Raw genomic sequence first — 16,914 nt, forward strand, 5'->3', positions numbered from 1 at the left:
AATAATTCCACCTTTTCCCCATCAGTTACCACTACTTGATTATTCTTATTAAGTATTGGGTAACTCCACTCTCTTCTTTCTCCCCCCATTTTCCGAATCATCCCACAGACTTCTCCCATGTGCATACTACTGCCAATTGTGTTACAGAAAGCTCTCCAATATGTTCTCTTTGTTCTTCTTATTATACTCCTCACTTTTGCCTGTTCTTCAATTAAATGTTGAAAATTATGAGACCTTTTAACCAACTTAAATGCTCTATTCCTTTCTCTTACTACCAGCCTACACTCATCATTACACCATGGGACTGCACTCTCCCTGACGTTTTTGGGGTACTCTCCTCAGCAGCACTTAAAATACTTTGACTTATCTCTTGACTCATCCTTTCAACACTCAAGTGATTTTGGACCTGTGACAGCTTCCTCTCATGTAGTCTACTAAAATCTCCCTATCTTACCTTCCCAAACACCCAGCATGTGCACCCCCAAAAAGCAACACTCCTCAACGACAACATTTTGGCTTAACTCCCACGTCACACTTTCCATAGTCATGGTCCCCAGAGCATCGGGCACACCTTCTCTTCCCTTTACACACCTTGGCATTATGTCCAAATTCCTGGCAATTAAAATATCTCAGTGGCTTGGGTACAAATTCCCTCACACTTAACCTTACAAACCCATAGAAAACCTCCTTTGGTCTCACTACTCTCTCAGTCACCCTTACATTGATAAGCAGAAGAAAATGGTTGAATGTCCAGCTGACATAATTTTGATGTGGTAGCATGACACGAATGTGCAGGTAACGCCTATAGAGTGCAAAACCTTAAAAACTGAAATTCTTCAGAAACATGCAACTTAGGGAGTGTAGTGTCACCAAAATAATTTCACTCACCATTCATTCCATCAGGAAAAGCAGGGAAAAGCAGTGCTTGCCTATGGAAGTATAAAAACAGACATTAAATAAAGCCAAATCGAAAGCAATCCTCTCCTTTCATCTTATCTCCATCTTAAAGCTTCTTGCTGTTGCATTATTTCCATCTTGTGGCCGTGATTGGTAATTGTCATAGGAACGAGGGTTGCCTCAGGTTCCACTGAAATCCATAGCATGTCTCAGGTTAACTGTCATGTTCATGTCCAGTTAACAATGACAGGAGCTTGTTAATCTGAGAGGCCAGTAGCTTTTCATGGTTGTTTGGGTGTTCAAAGCACTTCTAGGGCCTGAAGCTCAGTAATGCGCCACTCCGGCAGTCAAACCCATCTGTTCTCTGATTGGATTGTTAAATTTGAGGTTGACATGACATTCACCAATAAGCTGAAAGAAGTAAAAATCTGGCCAAAATTTATACTTGAAAGTTGACACTCACACACAAGTGAGGGAACCTGAATGCAGAGTTTTACACATAGTTTTTCTGTTCTGTATCTGTAACCACCATGTTCATTTTTCTTTTTTCTTTTTTTTTTTTTAACCTGTCCCGTTTGGTTCTTTTGCCATCAGAATTATTGTCTAAAGGCGAAGAAAGATGCCCAACGGATTTTTTTACCAAATGGACCATCCCAGCCTTGCCGTAATGGTCCATCTGATTCACCTTTATTGTTTATTTTATTTTCACTTGCTGAATACGGGACAGACTTGACTGGTGGAAAGAAAGGGGAGAAAGAAAGAGGAAAAAAAAAAACCTGAGAAGAGGGACGGGAAAAAGGGCAAAAACAAAACCAACAGAATAAGCAGACAAAAAATACATATCGATCACCTGGATCACCTGTTGAGAAAGAAAAAGAAAGCAAGCAGAAGAAGACGAGAGTAATAAAGAAGATCACAATGATATATGGGAATATGACAGTAAATACTAAATATTAAACATTATGGTGCAGCACGTGAGATCGACAGCGCACAGTGTGCTTTGAGGTAGGAGCCCAAAAGGGTGTAGTTTGTGTGTGTGATCACCCGTGTGTACACCTGTGAGCATGAACGCGCTTGTTTTTAAAAGGTTCCTTCATGTAATGATCTGCTAGAGGGTGTGGGGGGCCACTGACCCGACCTCCAGGGCATGAAGCAGGTATGGAGGAGATCAAAACTCCAGACATCCAGAGGCCCCCAGAACACAAGAGACCAAGGAAGACCAACAGAGGGGCAGCCGCGCCACTATCCCAGAAAGAGCTGAGGAGAGTCCCAGATGAGGGGTCACTCAGCAGCCGCGGAGCAGAAGCCAGGGGGGGTTGCAGTGACGTGCCCGTGAGCTCCGCCGGCAGCCAGCTGTGCCTGAGTGACCGAGCCCCGGGCCGAGGGCACCTCGCCTCCGAAGTGGCCCGAGCGAACCCCAGGCTCCATGCCCCGATAAGCAGCCGCCAAGGAGTGAGCCGGTGGGTACCTGGGTGCCCACCCCCGGACACAAAGAACCACCAATGCACCGATGTCTGAGGGGCGTCTGCCACGGCAGGGAAAGTGGTGGGGAGATGGGCCTCCAAACCTTGGAGGGCCTGAGATGTCCCCAGAGAGGTGGGGTCTGATACCCAACCTGACATATAGACACAGACAAACAGGCACACACAGATAGAAACATCTATTCCCACCCTCATGCTCTCAACACTCACCCAACGTGGAGACAGACATAGAGAGACACTGTACACACAATCACACTCCCCAAGCATACTCTAAGCCCGGGTCTAGGTACCCTTGCCCTGGAGGGGAAACTGCGCCCAGACCCAGGTGGTGTTACCCTTTCCCTGCGGTGGGAGAAGCAGACCGCCCGACTCCGCAGCAGCAGGGAGGCCCCACATTCCAGACCCCAACTCCTCCTCCTAGCCCCCCGCTCCAGCAGGTCGCAGAGAATGGGGGTGTAGGAAGACTCAAACCTCCCTCCACCCGCTCATATGTAGTGTTGATGTATGTGTTCTAAGGTGCATTTAAAACCCAGGAGGGCATGGAGCTACCTGCCAGAGCAGCAGGTAAGCGTATAGCCCCTCCTGCTAGCCCTCAATGTGTACGTGTATTTAAAATTGAGAGGTGGGCAGCGACGCCAGGGGTGAGGTGTACACCCTGATGGTGATTGGAATCCGTGTAGCGTGCCCACCCCAAGATCCTATATGTATGTGTAATGAGAGTGTGAGTAATGTGAATGTCTAAGTTGTGGGATAAAATTGAGGCAGAGGCAGCCAGAAGGGGACAGAGGGGGGGGATGTCTCCTCTGCACCCTGGTGACACACCCCTACCCCAAGGCCCTGCATGTGTGGGTGATTGTGGTGGAGCGGGAAGAGGGAGGCAGCTGGAGATGGGAGGGAAGGAAGGAGGGGCAAGTGACCCCTCCCTAGGGTCAGCCCCCCGCTGACCCCAGTAGGCACCCCCATACTCTGCAACCCGCCAGGAAAGGGGCCCAGGCCCATCCAGAGACCGGGGCCCAGTGCAGCAGCGCCGCGCCGGCCCCACAGAGCCCGGGACAGTCCACCCGACCCCACCACAGAGAAAACTGCACCCACCCCATCATCCACTCATCTTCCAGACTACACAAGACAATAGACGCCCAGGCTGAGATCTTCCTCCACCTCTCCTGTATCTCCCCTCCTGCAGAGAGAGTTCCTGAAGAGAGGAAGGCTCCTGCAGGATGTGACAACCTCCCCACCAGTTGAAGAGCCCCCAGGTGGTTCGATGCACAGGCGGCACCCTGCGCCAGGACTGGGCCCCCATACACCCACCCGCCCCCAACCCCGGCAACACACCAACCAGGACCCAAGCCCCTGAGGCTTGGCCAGGGCCCCAGCCCAGAGACGGAGTGCCCCCAGAACCTCACGCCCATCCCGGACCCACCCAGGGGCAGCCAGGCTACCAGGTCAGTAACCCACGTCCGTCAGCACAGACCCTCCCCTAGCCCTGCTGCACGCAGCCACGAGGAAACCGTCACCTAAGAGCCAACAGAGCCCCTAATTGGCCATGACCGCTACCCGGGTTGAGCCCCCACGGAAGATGCTCCCGGGGAACCCCCCGATGCCCTAAGCCTGTCCCTACCCCCACACCAATCACAACAGTGAAGGTGGGACCAAACTAAGACCCCCCACCCCCACTAGGTGATGGAGCTGATCAAAGGAGCCCAGAGCAATTGATCTGATGTGGTGGCCGAGGCTGTATCAAGACTAATGTGATCTAATAGATAATTTCTATATTGGTTAGAATTAAGATTATTTTTATTTTTCCAGTTCATGAGGACTGTTTTCTTGGCTACGCATAGGGCAGTGAAAACCATATGAGCTATATTCTTTTCTGTAGTGACATTATCTAAGCTGCCCAACAAACATACTAAAGGGGAAGTTGGAATGTTACATTTCAGACACTTTGATAAGTCTTCACATATCTCGCGCCAAAACTTCTGAACTGGTGGACAGAACCAAAGTGCGTGGATATAATTGTCCGGTGAATTGGTTTGGCAGTGTGAGCAGTTGTTGGTAGACGTAAAGCCCATCTTGAACATCCGATGACCTGTATAGTGTACTCTATGTAGTATTTTGTATTGAATTAATTGAAGACTGGGATTTCTAATTAGATGAAAAGTTTTTAAGCAAATCTGAGACCAGAAGTTTTGGTCAAAGTTAACTGATAAATCCGCTTCCCATTTTGCAATAGGAAGTGATATTGATTCATCTGTTTTAGAAAGCATTCTGTATATTTTGGATAGTAATTTGGGGTTTTAAGAGTAAGAAATTGAACCACACTTGGTGGTGTTTGTAGTTCAACTTGACCCGGTTTAAATCTCTTTTTTACTATGGATTTAATTTGTTGATATTCTAAAAATCTTTTCTTGTTGATCCCATATTGTGTAACTAGTCTGTCAAATGAAATAAATTCTGTTCCTTCTAGTATATGTTCTAAATATTTGATTCCTTTACTACTCCAATCTGAAAAGTTTATCATATTATTGTTTTGTAATATGTCAGGGTTGTTCCAGATAGGTGTACGTTTGCATGGGATTAATGAAGACTCAGTCAGCTTCAGAAACTCCCACCATGCTGTCAGAGAGGAGCTGATGTTGATGCTTTTGAAGCTGTTCTACATCTAGCCAAGGTTCATCTAAGAGGGTATGTTTTTGCCATCCTGAGATAAACTGAAGCCTGTTGGCTAAGAAGTAGTGCTGAAAGTTAGGTAGTTCTAATCCTCCTTTATCCTTGGTCTTTTGTAGTGTTTTTAAGCTTATACGTGGGGGCTTATTTTTCCAAAGGAATTTGGACATATATGAATCTAGAGATCTGAACCAATCTTGTGGAGGTTTAGTTGGGATCATTGAGAATAAATAATTTATTTTTGGTAATACCATCATTTTTATAGCGGCAACCCTTCCCATGAGTGATATGGGTAGACATTTCCACCTAGCCAGATCACCTTCTACTTTCTTTAAAAGTGGGATATGGTTTAATTTAGTTAGATCTGCAAGCTTGGGAGAAACATTAATACCTAAATATTTTATATTTCCGATTGCAGTGGAGTAGAAGAGGAATTATGGAAAGAGCAATTAATCGGAAGGACTGTAGATTTTGACCAGTTAATTGAGTAATCTGATATTCTTGCAAAAGTGTTTATCAGTTCAATCACCCCAGAGATATTGGTTTGTGAATTTTGGAGAAAGAGTAACACATCATCCGCATAAAGGCTGATTTTATGTTCCATGTTCTTGCATTTTATGCCCTTAATTACTGAATTCTGTCTAATTGCTGCTGCTAGTGGTTCGATAAAATTGCAAACAGTGAAGGGGAGAGTGGGCATCCCTGCCTGGTGCCCCTCAGGAGACAGAAGCTGGAGGATGTCTGGTCATTTGTTCTGACACAAGCTGTTGGGGAATTATATAATATTTTTAACCAGTTGATGAAAGAAGATCCAAAACCAAATTTATGTAAAGTTGCAAATAGAAATTTCCAGTTAACTCTGTCAAATGCTTTTTCTGCATCTAAAGAAAATATTGTAGTTTCGATGTTTTTACTGTATGAGTAGTCTATCAAATTAAGTAATCTACGTGTGTTAGTTGATGAGTGCCTACCTTTTATGAAACCAGTTTGGTCAGGATGAATTAGAGAGGGGTTATTTTCTCTAGTCTCTTCGAGAGAGCTTTGCAGATTATTTTGAGGTCTACATTTATAAGGGATATTGGACGATAGCTTGAGGGATATACAGGGTCTTTGCCTAGTTTTAGCAGGAGATTAATGTTTGCAGAATTCATATTTGATGGAAGTCTGCCCTTTTCTTTGGTTTCCAACAACGTTCTGTAAAAACTGGTGTTGAATCGTCCAGAATTCTTTGTAGAATTCTGCAGGAAAGCCGTCTGGACCTGGAGCCTTATTATTGGGCGTACTTATCAGGGCTTCCTGGAGTTCACCTGATGTCAGTGGCGAATCCAGTGCCATTACTTGAGAGTCTAATAATTTTGGGAGAGTTATGTTGTCTAAAAACTGATCAATTTCCTTTTTAGATGGGTTTATTTGTGGTGAATACAACGTTTTATAGAAATCCCTGAAAATGTGGTTTATTTGTTTGGGTCATATATTGTGTTCCCAGATGAATCTTGAACAGCACATATAGTTGTTTTTCTTTATTTATTTTTAGCTGGTTTGCTAGAAATTGACCGGATTTATTACTATGTTCATAATTTTGTAAGCGTAGTCTTTGTACTAAGAATTTTGTTTTTTTATCAATTATCTCATTTAATCCTAGTTTTGTTTTGCGTATTTTGTTCAATGTTTCCTGATCTTGGTGGGATGCGAGGCTTCTTCTAGTGATTTGATGGTTTTTTCTAATTCCTGAATATTTTTGTTTTTTTTTTTTCTTTTTATGTGATGAGAAAGAAATTATTTTACCTCTCATCACAGCTTTCCTGCTTCCCATAGAACAGAAGCTGATGTTCGGGAGTGTCATTAAAGTCTAAATATGAAGTCCACTCTTTTTAAAAATATTTAATAAAGTCTTCATCTTTAAGCAGTGATGTATTAAATCTCCAGTTTTTACTTGGCGTAGTATTATTCTTGTGCATTAGTGTTAAAGATACAGGAGCATGATCGCTGACAGCTATAGGGTGAATCTCAGTGTCTGAAATGTTGCTCAGCAGTGAGCTGCTGACCAAAAAATAATCCAGACGAGAGTAGGAGTGATGAACATGTGAGAAAAAAGTATATTCCTTACTGTTGGGGTGAAGGGAGCGCCATGCATCGCAAAGACCAAAGTCGCTCATATACTGTTTGATTATATTTGTGGACTGCCAATTATGCTGAGTTCCTGCTGTGTTGAGCCTATCCATTTCTTCATTTAGTCCAAGGTTGAGGTCGCCTCCAAGAACAAGTGTGCCATCTAAGTGTTCAGAGAGTGCACTGAAAAAACTGTGAAAGAATGAGGGATCATCAACATTTGGACCATATACACTTACAATACATAGCTTTTTATCAAGTATAGATAGTTTAATGATTAAGAATCTGCCCTCTGGATCTATAACTGTATCGAGTACTGTGAAATTAATATTTTTATGTATTAAAATTGCTACTCCCCTTTGTCTAGAATTATAACAAGCTGAGAACACATTAGGAAACTCAGGTGTTTTAAGTTCATTCGAACCTCTAAGAGGTCTGTGGGTCTCTTGTAAAAGGACAACATCTGCCTGTAGTTTTTTGAGTTGGTTAAATATTTTTAACCTCTTTTCTCTGGAGCCAGCTCCATTTACATTCCATGTAACGAATCTTAGTGCACCCATAGATGTCTGTGTATAACTAGGGGTGTATGCTGTGTGTGTCGCTTAGACAGGTGGAGAGAATACATCACTTGTTCATAAATAAAGAGAGGGAGAGAGAGAAAGAATATGTGGCGAGATGCTCCCTGAGTCTGACTATGTGTGTGCATATTTACTAATATGAGTACGCTTGGCTTAAGTGTGTGTATCCTATACGACTGTGTGCGCTGTCTGACTGATGTAAATGTGCTGCCGTTGAGCGCATGACTGTGCGTGATCGTGCTGTGCGTATGTGTCGAAATAAAGGACGTTGTTTGTGGATGAGTGTGGAAGCAGGTGATCGAAGCAGTGAAAGAAAGAAAGAAGAAAGAAAGAAACCAAGGACAAGTGTGAGCAGCATAAAAACAAGAAGGGGAAAGGAGAGAAGAAAAAACAAGAAGAGAAAAAAAAGAAAAGAAAAAAAAATGGAAACATTCCAATCAAACCATTGACGGAGAGTGACGGTGTTAATACTGCTATGATATCACACTTAAGATCAGGGCTGGACTGGGACAAAAAATCGGCCCGGGCATTTTGACTAGAGACCGGCCCACCAGGACAGAGATTGAAAATGTGACGTCATTCAGGGGTAAAACCGCAAAGGATTCTGGGAACTTGAGGCAAGAGGTACTAGCGCACGCAGGCTTTCAATTGAACTCAGTTACACAGCGATAAAAAGAAACCCAAAAAATGGCAAGAAGCTGTTGTATTATTAACTGCAATAGCCGGTCGCATGACAGCCACGGGAAGCCGACGGGTAAAGAGATCGGGTTTTTTTATCGGATTATGTCGTTGAAGAGAAATTTTTTAAGCCATGTTTCCGAAGTAAGAGCCAACGGATGGTCTAGATATACCAAATATAACGTCTCAGAACACTCCAGCTCACATGTTAGTCTGGTCCAAGCATTCCCACAAAGGTCAGTGTTTTGTAGTACTTAATACGTCATTTTCTTAACATAATTGGTGATATAGGTTACAAGCAAGTCTGGCGCTGAACAGAAATTGTCACGCTATGCTTCTTTATTTATTGTATATAATATTGCGTTTCGCTTCTGTTATTACCAGGGTACATTGACAAAAACATATACTTTTATTCACAGGATAAAACAGTTGTTTTGTATCACTAATTGTCCAGTGCGATTACAACATACAATATTATTGTCACCAGAAATTATTTCCACTACTAATTAATTACCGTTGAGCTCAAAGGTTATATTAATAAACGGTTAACGATTGTGTATTTATGAAGACGATTTGTGAGACTGGTAAACTTACCTTTGTTTGTACATGGTCTTTCGTTCTACACGGTGCATTTCAAGGTCCTGTACCCATCCGTCGGTAAACTGTACCCGGCTTGTTGCAGTGACCTGAAGTTACTAAAAACTTCATGAGTGTATGCACTCACCCAAGATCCATATAATTATAAATCTGAGCGTGGTTAAAGTTGGGCAGCACGCTAACGCCTTTTGTCCACTTTGTGTGCTCGTAAGGGTCTGACCCTCTCACTCCTTTGATTTTTTCCTCGTATCTTTCTTTGCCTTTTTCGTCGAGTCTGTCTTTGTATGGTCCGGCATTGTTCTCCTTAGTTTTGTACATTCCTTTTTGTGCGGCAAAGAAAAACCAAGAAGGTATTGGAACCGGAGAATGAACGTTTTTATGGTGCTGCAAATGCTTGCATTTGATGCGGTATTTGGATTGTTTTGCCACGAGTTCCTGGCATGCAATGCGCGAAAGTCACGTCATCTGTCAATCGCTATAGGAAAAACCATAAAGCCTTTGCATGAAAACAACTGCTTTGATGTACACTGCCTTGTTTGGTATATATGTATCAATCTAATAAACTTAAACCTACACCATCCTCCCTATTCTGGATTTTAAACAGTACATAGCGGAAACAAAAAGACTGCTTGGTCGAGTTAACATCCTGAACTATCTACAACACATGGTAGAAACCTTAAATTAAGACCAAGAACACTAGAGGTGAGACATGATCATTAATTAATATTAAAATTAATAAATGACAGATTTAGTGATATTTTCATAAACACCTCCTTTCCTTTTTTTTTGTTCTCCATTTTCTTTAGTTCGTCTATAAGATTGCTGAACAAGGGGAGGGTGCATTCGGCCTCCTCGGCTGTAATTGGTCCAGCCCAGAGTCGATCATGACCAATTGGCCAATCCAACACCTTTCATTATATATACCCTTCCTAAAAAAAAATAAAAAAAATAAAAAAATCCATCGGCCCATAAAAACAAAAAATCGCCAGCGGCCCACCGGGCAAATGCCCGGTATGCCCGATGGCCAGTCCAGCTATGCTTAAGATGTGATTTGATACTAGTAAGTTAAACAGATGTTAATGCAAGTTAGTGTGAGTGGATGGGGAAAGGGTGTAGCGGATTCTTATCTGGTGTGAAGTTAATACAGCCACGGAGTGATGTCGGGGTCGCGGTGGAGCTGTCCGTCCACGTACAGCCGGTCCACAGCGATGAAAGCGCGGGAGCCCCTCTGGATGAAGCCGCGTCGGATTGGGAAGAGGACCCTGCGTCGTTCCAGGATCTCTTTGGGGAACTGGTCGTTCACGCTGAAGTCCGTTCCTTTTAATTCCCTGCCGCGGCTTTTCACCTGTTCCTTTTGTTTGAAGTGGCCGAATTTGGCCACGATAGGACGTGGTCTCCCGGCCGCAGCCCGCATCCGGCCGATGCGATGCACCCTATCGAAGACGATGTTCTTCACCGTGTCCTCCGGCAGCTTCAGGTGGGTTTTGATGAAGCTTTTTACCGTGGTCTCCACGTCCTCTCCAGCGGCTTCTGGAATACCAGAAAATACCAGATTATCACGCATGCTACGGGCTTGTAGATCAATAACTGTTTCTTTTATTTTTTTATTTTCTCTATTGAGCTGGGTAACAATGTCTGTGAGACATTTCACCGACTCCCTTAGCGTGGCATTTTCAGCAGCGAGCGTTTCCACCTGCTGCTGGCTGAACTCCAGGGATTCTCGCAAGCATTTAAATTCCCGGTGAAGAAGCTCCACCAAGGACAGCCTTGCGTCGAAAGTGGACAATCGCTTGTCGATTGACTCCAGTATGTCGGCAATATCTTTGCCGGCTGGCGATGTTGTGCCGGGGAATCTGCGGGCGAAGTCTTTTCGACGATGGCGTCCTCAGATTTAGCCGGGAAGCTGCACACTGGGCCTTCTTCATCACTAGATCCTGAAAGCACTGATCAATATAATCTTGGAGAGCCTCTAAACTCTCCCCGTTGTTCTCCAGGGTGTTGGAGATTATTTAGACAAATAACGTTAGTTGTAAGACAATTGATAAATGTATTTGGTAAGATTGAAGCTTAAAGGAATTTATTCAAATCTAAACTACCATTCGCTTTAATTTTCCGCCAAAATCTCCGGCGTCTGACGTCAGTTACAACATGAGTCCCTTACCTTGTCCGTCACTTCCATCACTTACCTCCCGACCTTCCTCACTTCCTCACTTTCCCTCAATGGTGAAAAATGTGTTCATTTTTCACCATTGAGGAATCAGCAATAAAACACTTTTTCCTTTGATTATTAGAGAACAACAGGCTATAAAACAGTACTAAAGTACAAAGTACTAAACTAAACAGTATACAAAGTTTTATATGAGAATGTGTGTTTCTATTTGTTAAAACTGATGGGGAAAAATTGTAGTTTACATTTAATTCTCCCTTCATTGGTGCCCCAAGCTGGTCCTGGCCTCTCAGCACTCCCCCTCGTCCGATCCTGGGGAGCAGCACCTACCAAGTGACATCTCCTACTCTGCTACATGTGTAGTAGATGCTTTTACCCATTCTCCCACCTTTCACCTAATAGCCCGTTGTCCTGGTGAGCTTGAAAGCAACCCTGACTGAGAGTCCCAATGACCCACCATATCGTAGGGTTTAGTATCCCTTCACCTTGAAGCTTCTACACTGTTGTCATTTCTAACTAAACTCTCTCTTTACATCTAAATTCTTAAGCTGTTATTCACTATTATACCTAACAAAATCTCACTTCACAACTAAGCAGTCTGATTTACGAGTACAAAATATTAATGGCCACAACTTGAGCCCATACACACGCAAACAGGGCAGGGCAACCAAGTTAGCATCACATTATAAATCAATACATCAGTATAAAAAGGGGCATGGTTCATATAAAATCACACCTCACAGGCTTAACATATTCCGTCCATTTAGGCAATATTCTGTAAAAGGTATCCCTCTGCACGTTAATAAAGAATGACAATTTTATAGCTCTCTTGTACAGAATATATTCAGTCTTCCATCGCTGGTGGTTTAGGCTTGAGCCATCTCCTCGTGAGGGTATTACTTGCAGCCAGTAAGCTATACAAAAGTCTTCTATCATTACAGTTCACTTTATCCACTGGGACCACAATATTCTAATATCTTGATTACGTGATGTAGTGGGTATTGGTGGCACTGCACTTAATTGGTTTAGGTCTTATTTGGCAGACAGAACTTTCTCTCTCAGCCTTCCCAGTTCTGAATCATCTTCTGCTTCTCTGTCATACAGCGTCCCACAGGGCTCAATTTTAGTGCCACTGCTGTTTTTACTGTATTTATTGCCTCTGGGTTCCATCCTTAGAAGGTATGGGATATTTTTTCATTGTTATGCCAATGACTGCCCAATTTATTTGCCACTAAAGAAGAAGGATGGCATCACCATAAAACATCAACATCTTACCAATGGCGTTCCCAGGCCAGCGAAGGCCTCCTCCCAGTGGGACAAGCCCAGAACACCTCATGCAGGAGGCGCCCAGGAGGCATCCTTGTCTGATGCCCAAAAACCTCAACTGCCTCCTTTCGATGTGGAGGAGCAGCGGCACTACTCTGAGCCCCTCCCGGATGGCCAAACTTCTCACCCTATCCCTAAGGGAGAGGCCAGCCACCCTTCGGAGGAAGCTCATTTCTGCCACTTGTATCTGTGATCTCGTTCTCTCGGTCACTACCCACAGCTCGTGACCATAGGTGAGGGCAGGGACGTAGATTGACGGGAAATTAAGAGCTTTGCTTTTACATTCAGCTCTCTCTTCACCACAACAGACCGGTACAGCGTCTGCCTCACTGAAGTGGCAGTACCAATCCGTCTGTCAATCTCTTGCTCCCTTCTCAGGTCACTCATGAACAAGGACCCAAGATACTTAAACTCCTCCACTTGGGGCAAGAACTTGTCCCTGACCTGGAGTGGGCACTCCACCTTGTTCTGGCTGAGGAACCATGGCCGCAGATCTGGATGTGCTGATTCTCATTCCCACCGCTTCACTCACATAAAGCAGAGATGAGATTTTGAGACCAGAATAGAAAAGCGCTATATAACAATCAGTCCATTTACCATTCAAATCTCTGTGTTCTGCATTATTCTTTTGCTTATATTATATCAGACTACCATTTTTTACAGTGCTGTCAGTCGCTGTTGTTCTTTTTTCTAAAATTACCTGGAAAAATAAAGCCTCAATTCTGCTGTTCAATACCAAATAAATTTAAACTTTTTAAGATTATGCCAAATTTGCAAAACCCTTAGTTTTAGTTAGCCATGTCTCTAATCAAACCTCTGTAACTTTCCTCTGTTTCACTTCAGCATCATCAGGTAATGTTCAAATTTAGATTTGTGTTTTTTCCTTCCATTTTTCATCTATTGCAGAACATTTTAAGGTTATCTGCTATAAAAAGTAGGGCCAGGAAAATCTCCTTCATGTTTTTCTGTTTTATCCTCTATAACTCTGTCACAAAGGCATCTGCTGTGATGATCACACCTCTGATAAAGTCTCACAGTGTCAGCTTTCCTTTCAATAGATATAAAAATATGGATATGTACTAATAAGTGATATTTCTGACTGAGGCAAAATTTCCCCAATTCAAATGGAATCGAATCGAATTGAATCGACAATAGAAATCAGAGACGATACCCAGCCCTAGTTCTGGCCAATCCAACACATTCAGTCCAACTGATTTCAGGTTCCTCTGACCTGCCTTACATGGTTTCCGTGTTCCAAAAGTGATCTGGTAAACAAAAACAAAGTGATTAGTGAACACCTGAAAAACGTTCGGGGCATTGGTTAACCTAAACTGCATTACTAAACACTCAAATTGGCCCAGATGACTATTGAAAGCGGTCTTCCACTCGTCCCCCTTTCTTATTCTAACCAGATGGTAAGCATTCTGTAGATCTAGTTTCCTGAAGAAGCCTGCTTCCTGGAGTAACTCAAAAGCTTAAAGAGAGAGGAGGTAGTGGATATTTGTTCTTCACTGTGATTATGTTCAGCCCACAGTAATCAGTGCATGGCTGTAATGTAACATCTCCCACAGGAGAGAAAGATGGCTGCATAATTCCAGCAGCCAAAGGGTCCAGGGAATCCTAGGTTGGGGATGGGCAACAACAATCCTCTTCAGTCACTAATGTCAGCACTTTGGAGGAACCAGGCAGGGATGGGTCCAGGGACATTTTTATACAAAAGAGAGGAAAGTCAAAAGCCAGGAACAGATACTGCGAATGAAATTACCATGAGAGAGCTGGGCAACATTGAAGTGAGTCATGCAACAATCCAGGGATGGGAAACGCTGACCCACCATCTGAAATAGGCTTTATCCCAATTCAGGGTCTGCAGCCTTAAAGTACGCAGCCTCTACGGACCTCAAGGGCCGCGTACTCAAAGACCGCTAAGGCCGGAAGTGCGAGGCTTGTGGGACGGTCTAGCCTCCGTTGCGCTGCCCAGGTTGCCATGCAACCATGATAGCTGGAAACGTGTGGTTGACAGAAATGAAGGAGAACATATTTTGTTCATTTGTTTGTTTCTACACGAGCTTTGTGTGATTTAATAAGTATCTGAGGCTGAGACCACAGGACTGTAAAACATGATTGTTGGCCTTCATATCTGTACTGAACAGTCATTTAAGATTAGTTAGTAAATAACAATTAGTTAATGTTGTTCATGAGACTAAAGTCAGTGTAAATATGATATGGCCAATATTATAGTTATTATATTAATCATTATAAGTTATTACAGCAGTGAGTTTGAACTCTCAAATCAAATCACTTCTATTGTCACATCACATGTGCAGGTACACTGGTACAGCACATGTGAGTGAAATTCATGTGAGTGAACTCTGTGTCAAATACTGAGCTTCAGTAAAGATTCAAGTTGCAGTTATTTATATTTCCTATCACCTTAAATCTTCACTCAAAGACACTCAAGTATCTCTGACAGTGTATATATATAGATGTATTATATATAAGAGACAAATATTGTTCTTTTAATATGTTGGCATTACTAAATTTGGCTCAATGCTTACATATATGTGTAAAAAGAAAATGTACGAGCTGTGATAACTGTTTCTGATAGAATGAAGAGTCGACTGATATATTAAATATTCCTTTATTGGGTGAGAAAATCAGACCATGTCATAACTGCTTTAAGTCACACAGAATAGATATCAGAGCCTTAAACAGGCTGACTTCTGCTAAATGGGTCAAACTGGGCAGAAAGTCTACAAACACATAACATCCTTATAGAATATGATGTAACACTATAGATCAACTTAGCTCAGAATATATAAAGCATATAAACAATTACAGCAATATGATGCAACAAACACAGCAGTGCTACTAATCCAAAATACTCAAAGCTTCATAGAACTGAAACAAACATTTATTTTTAGCTCCATTCTGCTGCTGATACATACTTTAGGTTTCTGAATATTAAACTTGTTGCTGCCTTTCATAGTGTGTAACTTGAAGGCCCTGAGTACTTTCTCCCACACTGAAAACACTGGAATGATAACATTATTTGAACATTACCTAATAAGACTGATTCAGGACAGACAATTAGTTATGTTAAACTTTCCTAGCAGTCCTTCACAAACAGGGAACAGTCTGTCTATTCTCTCCATCTGTCAGCTGCTGCTGGCTCTTCCTCCTCCTCTTCCTCACACACTGCTGAGTTTGTCCTGGTGGATCATCAGGGGTGCAAAGCCTCACAGATGATGTGCAGCAGTGGGTCCCTCAGTCTGTCCTCACTCTGGACACTTGCAGTTGTCACACATGGAAATCAAATGTGTGATAAGCTGCAGGATTCAAACACAAGTGTAACTTATAAATACATGTTCATACTTTTATTCCACAATCAGAGAGAAAGAAACAGAGAGAGAGTGCAGGACAGACAGACAGGTGACAGTCTCAGGTGTATACACTGCTACAAAACAGCACAAGAGAAGGAGGATTTAGTGTTTGTGTTATTACGAGTGCTAAACAAGAAGAGTTCCAGATGGTCCAGTGGGCACATGTGTGACTCCTGTGATTAAAGCATCTTTCTTTCAGCTTAACGAGTGAACCGTCAGCTCGTTCAAACACACGTTAAAGTCCGTTTGGCTCGACACCACCGAACAGAGGCAGCAATATAACATAGCTAACATTAACAGTGCAGTGAATCCTGCTTGTGCCGTCATATTCAGGACTGCAAACCGAGCAGCATCACTGACTTTCAGCTTGTTGTGTTTGTGGATATATGACTGACTTTAATTATCCATAAAAACAAGTAATCTTTAATGACTTAATTAATCTTAACTTAACTTAAATTAACTTGACTTAATCTTAAATGACTGTTCAGTACAGAAATGAAGCCCAACTATCATGTTTTACAGTCCTGTGGTCTCAACTAATCAAAGTGATGTCATGACAAAAATGAATGACCAACAAAACATTTTTTCTCCTTCATTTCTGTCACACAAGTCTGTATGACACGTTTCTCGCGGTTAGTATCATGGTTGCTAGGCAACCTGAACAGCGCGACGAAGGCTAGACCGTCCCATTTCACAAGCCTTTCACTTCCGTACTTCCCGTACTTGTAGTACGCACCGTACGTAGTACGCGTAGTGTGCGTACTTCAACCGTGCAGACCCTGAATTGGGACACAGCCATAGGCTACGTTCACACTGCAGGCGAAAGCGCATCAAATCCGATTTTTTCGCCCCTATGCGACCCGTATCCGATCTTGGTATGACAGTGTGAACGGCACAAATCCGATATTTTCAAATCCGATCTGGGTCACTTTCGTATGTGGTACTGAATCCGATACGTATCCGATGTTTTAGAAAGCGACTGCTGTGTGAACGGTCAAGTCGCATTAAATCCGTCCTTTACGTCACTGACACAAGAC

The sequence above is a fragment of the Oreochromis aureus genome, linkage group 3, assembly GCF_013358895.1.
Source record: "Oreochromis aureus strain Israel breed Guangdong linkage group 3, ZZ_aureus, whole genome shotgun sequence".
Taxonomy (NCBI): domain Eukaryota; kingdom Metazoa; phylum Chordata; class Actinopteri; order Cichliformes; family Cichlidae; genus Oreochromis; species Oreochromis aureus.